The sequence below is a fragment of the Aptenodytes patagonicus genome, chromosome 1, assembly GCF_965638725.1.
Source record: "Aptenodytes patagonicus chromosome 1, bAptPat1.pri.cur, whole genome shotgun sequence".
Taxonomy (NCBI): domain Eukaryota; kingdom Metazoa; phylum Chordata; class Aves; order Sphenisciformes; family Spheniscidae; genus Aptenodytes; species Aptenodytes patagonicus.
In genome coordinates this window covers 211,982,833-211,993,247 of record NC_134949.1, presented here as the reverse complement: position 1 = coordinate 211,993,247, position 10,415 = coordinate 211,982,833, and the positions used below count along the sequence as shown (strand labels likewise).

The 10,415-nt window shown below is 40.4% G+C and overlaps 1 pseudogene; it reads right to left on the bottom strand.

The window, feature by feature from the left end:
• Positions 1-1,220: 1,220 nt before the first annotated feature.
• Positions 1,221-9,209, bottom strand: LOC143155455 (stromelysin-1-like; annotated as a pseudogene).
• Positions 9,210-10,415: the final 1,206 nt, after the last annotated feature.

Genomic DNA, 10,415 nt, shown 5'->3' with positions numbered 1-10,415 from the left:
GAGTCCCCACAGCTTGCAGCCATGCTCCAGCTGCTGGTACTCAGACCTCTTAACCTACTCAGCAGCCAGTCCAGCTTGAAGTTCACCCAAACACATGTAGAAAGAGCTCACCCACACATAAGATACGATTTACTGAGAAGACAGGACCAAATGTGCAGGGCATGGCTAAAGAAGCACACTGACCTGCAGCCTGTTTGCATGCAACCAGCCCCCTTCAATCACTTATCCCTCTATTTTCCCAAACCTGTTTGTCCCCAATCTACCTTGATCCTTCCATTTCCCTGCCTTTGGTCTTTCCCGTAATCAACCCACAACAAATTTTGCACATTCCCACAGTCCCCTTCAAAAATTACATAATAAGGTTTATAAAATCCCCAAATGCTCTTCCCCTGGATACTGATCTCTGTCCCCCTGGCAGTGCCCCTCAGCCTGTGAGGTGATGGGGACCCTCTCCCATTAACACATGGTGACACATGTCCCCCAGCCCATGGGGGCTCCCCCAGGACAGCTGGAGAGGAGTAGAGGCAGGTCAGGGATTACTGGGGTTCCCCTACATGCCAATGTGCCCCTCTGCTCCTGCGTTTGTAGAGATGAGCCTTTAATCACATATTTATCAATAAATATCTTAGGGTAGGGTTCATCACACTTAAGCTTAGCCTTCTATAATCAGGTGTCTAACATAAATGGCTCAAACAGGCTGCCTCTCCAGTCAGTAAGGAAAAGGAGCACTTCCACCCCTAGGTACCCACCTCAGGCTGGGAGGGATTGCTTTCTGGAGCTCCTGTCTGCCTCTCTGTAATTATGAGCGGTAGCTTTGATTAGCCTGCTTGCTTAACTTTGAAATATCTAGAACTGGTTGAAAGCAATCCTAGCTCTAGGAACAGAAATGCTCTTCCTCATGGATTCCTGGTGGGTAGAGTTCTGTGTAGGGTGATGTACAGCACGAAGAGTGAAAAGAAGACAGTGGAAAAAATAAAGCAAGACACAATTTTGTATCAAGTAAAAACTGCATTGTTCTTTGGTAAGCTAGAAATCCTGGTGTTAATTACATACATATATACACATCAGTATGTTAAATACTGTTCTGTTATTTACAGAAACACAGATTGTGCAGGGTCTGAGGTCTGCTGACTTATATATTCTATATATTTATAAAAGAAAAAGTGTTTCTAGTGCAATAACATGACATTCTTTCCAACACCATTACAGATTTCATTTTCTTAACATGGGAACCAGAAGTTTGTCTTTAGGAGGCATGTAGCTCTCTTCTTATCAGGGTCAAACTCAAATTGCTTTCTTCCATGGAAGAAATAAAAGAAGTCTAGGTAAAAAAACCAGATGAATTATGATATTGCAGGTGTAAAGATTAGTATGCTTTAACAACACCTAGAAAGAGCTCAAAAAAACTTTGGATACACTTACGCTGCCAACAGCGTCTTCTCCCAGGTGTAACCTCTGCAAAATGGTGCACGGCAACATGGGGACACCTTCCATAGCAAACCAGCCATGCACACATTGCATAATATACTTAATGAATCCTATGAGGTGACCCTACAAAAAAATTTAACCTGTGTGTTTCTGCAGTTTAAAATGTCTGCTGTTATACAACGGCTGTGTTAAAACCCTCCAGAAGGGTGTATTTCTAGCCACCTGTGGGTAGGTATTGCACAGCCTGAAGTGTGGCACAGAGCACGGCAAGGTGTGAGTGGGTACAAGCTTGCTGGGGTGCTGCCAGATACCGTGCAGGGAAGGAGAGATCCAGCCTGGGGCAGCCGCATCCACACTTCCCTCCGGGAGTTAAGGATCCTGCTGCAGTTAAGGATCCCCAGTACCACATGTAAGACTCATTTTGGAGGAAGCTGACAGATTTGCTAGGAAGCAATTAACATGCATGTGTTTTGATGATCAGGAGATGAGGAGCCAGGAGACAACTGGGAAGCTGTGCCATTTGGCAGTGTGGACATACCCTTGAGTCTGTTCCAGCATCTCTGTGTCTAAGTAACATTCTCACTCATGCAGGAGAAGCTAGTGCCAATTATTATTCTCAAAGCTATTTTATGCCAGAGGGCCAGGCTGTTATAGCCTTGCTCACAGTAGGTAGACCTTATGTTGTTGAGACATCACTGTCTTGAGTGGTGCTCTTCATGGTATGAGGTGCATGTCAAAATGAATACAGATATATCAATCTGTCCCTTAGAGCTGGCCTTTCCAGCTGTGAAGCTGTCACCAAAGGTATATTATCACTATTTTTCAAGGGGGTAAAGTGAAGCATGGGAGTGTTACGTGACTATTTCAAGGTCTTGTTGGTAATCCTGAGGGCTATGAACAGCATTTAGAAGTGCCTCTCTCCATCCAAGCACTCTCATCCCTATGACCCTGAGCATTTCATACAGATTTTAAGATCAGTTACTCACTTTCATGTTGAAAAACAGCATTGATCTTTCCATTCATTCCTGGAAATGCATCTCTTATCAGTATGGGCTTCCTGTCCATAGACTGACTTCTTTTATCATGACTAAGAAAAATTATGAACAACCTGGTGTCAATGAAAACTGCAAACAACTCATGATTAATTCAGCTCACCTCATTACCTTCTACCTACCGACAGGTAACTGAGTTCATTGAAGACTTTCAGTATCATTTAGGTAGCATTGAGACAGACACTATGTGCCATAAATAATTATTACTCTACTAGCTGCACTGGAAGAATTACTTCTGTTTACATCAGCTCAAGATATGTCTAAGGATACCTAATATTTGAACCATCTTCATAAACCTGCTGAATATTTTTTCTAAGAGACTGTACCTAAAGGAGAGGTAGATAATCTTATCTCAAACATAGATTAGATTTTTAAGATTATAAAAATATTGTTTTCATGTTCCTTCTCTGTAAGAAAAGTTTATCAAGAAAAATCTGATTTTTTTCTTAGGTTATAAGTTATTTTAAGTCATTTTACTTAAGTTACTTATAGCAGGCTGTTACATTTTTAGTGAAGTGCAGTTTATCTGTCAGTGCTGGAATAAGAATGCTTCTGAAAGCATTTTCTTTCTGATACCTTTGCTCAGTAAGAGATTTAATGATCAGATAAATGGCTCAGCTGAAGTCCTTCAAGCTATGAGAGTTTGAACTAAAATGTGGAAGTCTGATCTTCTGCTTAAACACATGGCTGAATAGTTACTTCAGGATGATCTCTGCATGTACAATGACTTGGACATTGTGGTGGCAGGAAAGAGAGAAGTTGTGTCATTTGTGTGCAAAAGTTCAGGTTATCTACTGCTTCTATTATAGGAGCACCTCCTTCAGTTGTTAGAAATATGTCCTGTAACACAAACCTGAGCAGTAGGGATTGGATTGGAAAGAGGAAATAATAACCATGCACAGCAGATAATTCTTTGCAGTACATGGCATTTATCAGCAACTTTATGAAACTATCTGTCAGTAATTGGAAAAAGGGTGGGATACTCCTTCTTACCCCACAGAAATGTTTTTGATATAATTAGTGAGGTTCTGACTGATTTCCTGAGCTGACTTGTGGAGCTGTAGGATAGCTTTTTTTCCCAAGGCAGTTAAATGAAAATAAATAAATAAATAAATAAACTGTTAAATAATTAAATCAATTAAAAGGAAAGCTAAGACCACTGTTTCACCTCCCTTTCAAATATTTTTCCATAGCCAGTTGTGGCACTGAAAGAGATTACCAAAAGTGTATGACTAATGCAACTTAAATCATGACAGGATATTGATCATGTGATTATGTTTGCTCTTGTTTAAGAAAGTAGCACAGGAAATACTACCTCCAAAATTTGTCTGCTATGAAGTAATATGTTTTCCCCTCATTTCAATTATAAAAAGCAGCATCAATTTTGGTAACATCTTTTGAAAAGCCCAGGGTGTAGTCTTTTTGGGGGTATCCAGGAAGTATGGTATCTCCTCTCACAACCCAGAATTCATTCCCTATGAAGAAAAGTTGATGAAAACATGTTATCAGAATCTTCTTCTGGGAATGACACAATCTTTTTCATGAAAGCTAATCTTTTACTGGAAAAATGAAGAGAGAAAATAATCGTTACTTGAAAACATTCTACACTAGTTTTAGAGTCCAAAAAATGCAAGAATAGTTCTTTGCACCACATTTATGAAAACTGAAATTTCAGTCTTCCTTCATATTTATGTTAGTTTTCCACAAGCTAGGAAGCAGCATATGTTATAATTTTTAAATTCAATAGATAATTTTCCAGAAAAAAAGGAAAATAATGACATTTATTTTGGCAGGAAAACTTTTCTATATTGACATTAAAAGACAAGATACATGTTCCTTATCTTGGATAATATTTTTGTTATCTCTGTGATTGAAATACACAAATTTATTGAACTAAATTAAAGCTTGGGGAATCCTACAGAAAGAGCTTAAGTGTTTTTTAAGCCAGACACAAACTCTCAAGGCTACTTGGAAAGACAACTTAGGAAAATAAAACTACAACATTTTACCTTTAAAAAAGACAGTTTTGTCTTTTTCAGGAATTTCGTATGCAGCATCAACACCAGGTGGCAGCCGTGGACAGAATGAAGATATTAAATTAAAATCAGTTGTTCGGACTGCAGGATGCTTGCGCCAAAAATGCCTTACATAAGTATAGAACAGGTTTCAAATAAAATCAGACTTCACACACACTAATGCATGAAAACACATCATGGCAACCAGGGCAGGATTTATCTGCTAAACCCAGCCATGTCCCCTGAGTTAGTTACCCTAAGCTCCCGTAATGTCAACGGAAATAAAGTTATTTCCATGATGAGATTCCTCTCATCTTGATGCAGACATCAAAAATAGGTCAGATGAACTGTTTTGTCAAAACAGTTATTGTTTTCCCTTACGCAGAAAGGGAGCCTAGAGAGATCTGGCTCACATGGCTGATATGGGGTAAGATTTTCGGAATGAAACCCCACCCTGGGGTTACCAACAACAGTCTAGAGAAGCAGTTGGTGTGCGTGAGGATCTTCTGCAAAATAAGACTTTACTGGCTTTGTGGACTCCAAACTCTGAGGTCAAAACTCACTTTAACGTTGATTTTTGGGGAGGATCTGAAGCAGGGGAAGCACAGCCCTACCACATGAAAAGGAAGGGAATCAGCTCTTTTACCCCTTCTTCTCAAGACTTTGGGCTGTCATGCCCTGGAGAGGGACAGTTTGTCTGAGTTTAGCACTGAATCAATTATCCTTTCCTTTTATTGTTATACTAAATCACCACTGCAGGGGGTCTTCAAGCAGGTATTGTGTCAGGACTGGTAAACCCTCAGCTCTCTGAAAGCAAGGACAGCAATGAAAGTGACAAATGTCCCAGGACTGGTGGTACCTTTTGCCAGAGCTGAACTCTCCCAGATGCCAAACACCTGGGACTTGCTTACAGCCTAAAGTGAAAACAGCCCATGTTTTCAGAGGAGCCATCTTTCCCCATCCTACTCATAGCATGCCCTGTTTCAAAGGTGATCTTCCTCCTTATACTTATCTCTCTTCATTTCTCTACCACCCTCTTTGCTTTTGCCTCCCACCTCTTATCCTGATTCCTTGTCTCGCCTTCCTGCCTAAAATGGCTGATACTCTGGGTAAAGTTATTTTTCCATGCTGCGGGGCATAATTCAAAAATGATACCCAGCTATTTTACTTTTAGAAAGCTGACTTACTTGTCTTTAAAGAACATTATTTCTCCACAGAAAGTGGTGACAGCATCAAAAGTTAAATCGGGGCCACAGGCGTTTGGCAGTGCAGGATCTTTTGACTCAGTTGTGTCTTTTATCTCAGTAGATTCCCTTTGGTCATTGTGGGTGTTAGAAGATGGTCCTAAAAGAAGCAGTTTATGGAAGAAATTAAAGTGAGAACTCATTCAGGTATATCCAGTACATAAAAATGTCACTGAAAGGTATTCTAAAGTCTTTGAAATTGTAAGCATCGTTGATTAATAATTGTGAATTACCATAGAGGCACTGAATGCCATTAATATAATCCTGATGAAGAGGGAATACTGAAGGGTCAAATTTCCTATAAACTGGGTACATCAGAGCATTGGGGTCTTTGGAATGGAAAAGTCCCAGTGAATGGCCAAACTCATGAGCAGCAACATAAAACAGGTTTGTACCTGAAAACAACAAACAAAACACATAATAGGAGAGCTGTAACTTTTCATTTGTCCTGAAAACATGAAGGACATAAAGTATGTGAGAAGCTTTCAGAACTGCTTGCCTAAGCAAGTGAAGCTGATATGGGAAATTCAGTTAGAAATTAAATTCTGCTCAGAAAGAAAAATAATGAAATCAGACTATTTCCTTGTAACTCTACTGTAATGTAGATCCTGCAGAAGTCAGTGTGGGAGAAGGACCCTGGAAAAGTGCAGGTGATGTACCTGTGTGGGGAGAGACAAGCAAGTTGGAGGAGTGGAGAGAAGGGGGCTGCCAGGTCCCTCAGCTCCCTCCCAAATAAATCTCCACCCAGTCCATGGCAGAAGTTCAGCTGGGGTCTTAGCTTTCAAAACCAGAGGGCTCAGAGGCTTTTTATAGCTATGGAAACCACCTGGCCCAATGTTTCTTCAAATCAGCCCCATTTTTAAGCCCTTCTTAAGGAAGAGAGGAGACAGACACTGCACCCTTGATTTTACGTACAGCCTGCTTCAGGAAGGACTTGGAGAACTTAATTTCCTACCCTCTGTGCTTTTGGTCCAGGTTTCGTCCTCATTGAAGTGAGTGTCTCCGCCAAAGTCCTTGCCAGGTGCGTAGGCATGAGTAACGGACCCTCCTGGGCCATCAAAGGGAATGAAGTCATTGTGACCTGAGGAGCAAGTCCCATACACCGCTGACTGGGGGTTATGGAGGTAACAGATCTCAGCCATGCACAGAGCTCTCTGTTCTGCTGATTTTGTAAACTTTCAAGTTCCCCTTCCACACAGACTGCCAAAAGCTCTATTTTTCACAGGGAAAACTTAGGAAAATTTGAACTGTTGCATCAGGAGTGAAATCTTGGTTTCCTCAAGAAATGGGTGGACATTTACATACTGCTGCTGCAAGGGAAGAGGAGGACATGGTTTAGGTTGGAATATATTTCTTTTTTTGCTCATAAGGTAAAATTTTCATAAACTCTGTGTCAGCAGCCATCAGGTGGTTACCTGAACTGGACTGATAATTTAAGCGTTGATGGCAGAAGCAAGATCCTGGGAAAACTGTAAGCCCTTGAATGTAGTCTCCAGAAAAGGATTCAAGGACATAGAAGTTACGTGTGGTGCCTGCACACCCTGCATAGCCCAGATGAGTGGATATGTTTGGGTGGGAACAGAGGAGCCAACTAGAAGAGTACGTGTGTGCATGATTGTTAATGAAAGAGGGAAGGCTGCTGGTAAGCCTACCCTGAGGGCAATGTCAAAAATATAAGCCTTGAGTCTGTCTAGAACTTATTTAGCTCACACAAAGCACATGTCTAATCCCAAGAGTGTAACTGGGCTTATAGCCTGGGTATATCCCACAAGCCCTAAGCCTCTTGTGGTTCACGCACACATTGGGCATCATATACTAAGTATAGATCCAGTGAACTACAGGCAGCTCGTTACATTTGTTTTCTCCCTCCTTCTCTTCATCCGCCCCTATACCCTCCCCCAAAGATTGTCAAGAATTATATAGCCATAGCACCTTGAGCAGGAACTGTGTTTTTCTGCCTGCTTGTTCAACCTGACACTGAACCTTGCACATGCTATGTATGAGAAGAAATCATTAGCATTTCAGGTTAACTGCTCCATATAGGCAGTAACTTGACAATAACTTGTAATGGTTGCATAGAGTTTTACCTCTGGCTGCAAAGGAGATCATTATGTCTGCATCACCTCTGTCCTTCTTGATGAATTTCAGTGGGGTTGCACTGCTCCAAACACAACGCTTTCTTGATCGCTGCATTGACATCTGCTGGACGCAGGTCTGGTGTGTAGTTTAATACCCTTTAAAATACAAGATAGAAAAACAGCTGTGTTTTTACAACTTATGCTGTGTAATACACTGTCTTTACATTAATAATTCCACTATAATTACCTATATGTCAGAACTTGTTTTGCCCATTTTGGCTCTCCTGCAAAGGTGGAGAACCCAGCTACGTCAGGGAATCCACAGTGATGTTTCTGTACCAGGGCCAAAGTGCCAGAATCCAGTTTCCCCATCACCTCGAGCCCAAAGAATTCCTGCATTTCTTTTAATTTTTGGGTCATTGGACTATTACTTTTCCAAATGAAATATTCCTCATCTTTCTTAAAGCCATAATAATTTTCCAGGTACTTAAAGGAAAAAAAAAAAAAAGCATTTTAGGACAGTCAATAGTGTTTGCTTTTGAAGCTTATAAAAAATTATACTAACACCACTTCAGACACGTACCTTTGCTGCTTTTCTTTCTGTTTCATGGGAGCATGGGTGATAGAGTTTGTTAAAGCCTGTATGAATATTTTTCTCTTAATGATAGTTTTTTGCACTATATTATCACTATAAATGTTTTGCAGTTTACTCAGAGTACATTCAAAATTAATATTTTTCTAATAAATTGATTATTTTCTGGTAATGTACGCTCCAGTTACCCTGTGCTCTAGAGTTACTCAGCGTCCTTTAGAGCAGGCGGTGGAGAAGCTGTTTGAAATATATGACTGTACACAAAATTTCAGCAGTAGTATCTCATTTTCCCACATTTTTTGACAGTAATAATTCAGACAAAATAATATCCTTATTTATGAAGAGTTATGTCTCACAATACCAGAAGTCACATAAATAACCACATTTCCACCTGAACTACAAATCAAACATAGACTGACTCAGGTGTTTAATTATTTGTAGAATCAACACATAAGTGAATGCATCATCAGTTTTAATTGTTGTCTACAAAAAAATAAAACAAGAATGAGTCAGGGTTAAAGAAGCCTTTGTCATCATGGTACAGAATGCAGCCCCCTCTATTCTGAGAAATACTCAATCACGTTATGCATTCTACTGGAATTTGAAGAACTAGCTCCTCGGCCACTATGTACTAGTTCCAGACGCTCAACAGTTGCTAAAGATCTCCTCCCCAGAGGTCTACCTTCCTCGCCTGGATAAGCTGCATGCCTTCTTCTTTCTTCTGCCTTGTATCTGCAGGAAAAGCACAAGAAAGTGCTGCACATAAATAACAGGAGAAATGGGAGGTTCTCCATTCTCATTTTCACTCCCTTTAGAAAAGTCTTCTTTGTAGTCTGCCACACAGCTGCTTCACCTTTACATAGTACTCATTTGCTTTGTAAAGCTTTCCAATCCCTGACTCACTGATTCTCACAATTTCTAGTTAGCAACAGAACACCTGCAAAACAATGGTTTTACCATAAAAAAGATTGGTGCTGTCTTTCATCCGGTTCCACCCTTGTGCAGGTTTTGCAACATGGAAATATGATTAATGAGGAGATAATAGACCTGTAGTTCTTTTTAATAAGCTCATTAACCTTTTAGTTATTAAAATATAGTCTTACTCTCCAAAAACTTAAAGCATATCTCTTTAATGTTTTCCATTCAAAGTTTGTATTGATTTCAGATGGGTTGTTGAAGTACCTAAAGGGAAAAACATTCATAGAAGGTTACAAGATTGTAGACTATAAGTTGAAAATTTGTTTTCTAGGTCTTTTTGTAGTTGTTTGTACAGGAGCATGCACTTTTGGAGGCTATTATAGTGCCATTATCTTTCCCTTTGGTAGAGTCCTTCAAAATTAAAAGGTCAGTGCTGTAACTCCCTGTTTGCTGAAGCAGTGCTTTGTTTATGCAGTTTTTCTTTGATATAGTTCTCACCTGGATGAAGCTTCCTTTTTTTCTGCAGGAAAACACAGAAGTCCCACAAGGAAATGAAAACACTTTCCTCAGCATAGCTAAACTCATTATAAAAATTGAGTGAAAGTGTTTGCATGACACTTTTATTCAGCAGTTTCCTCTGTTCCTCTGTCCTCTGTGAATTACTTCGTATTTCACAGTCTCCTTCTTTTATACTTACTATAAGGTTTTAAAAAACAGTGAGGTTTTCTGGATCAAACTCTTTGATGGCTTTCCCAGTCAGAGGAGAGGGTCCTTTGTTCCTCATGTCTGCCGTTGGTGGTAAGAGCTGCTGAGATTTAACATCAGGTCTACTCTAGCATTGGGTCCACTTTTCCTCCACGCCCAATCACACCCTCCATGCGCTGTCATAAATAAGGAGAAAGCAGAGGTGATGGAGAAGGCCCTGGGAATCCTGAAGAAAGATGTCTACTGCCATTGAAGACAGCTTTGTGTATCTGAGACTTCTGCATGGGGCTGACACAGGATTTAGGGTACACCTGCAGCACTGCAGGGCAGGTGGGACGTTGCATGTGCAGAGAAATAAACCCCCTTCCACAGAGCTGGCAGGG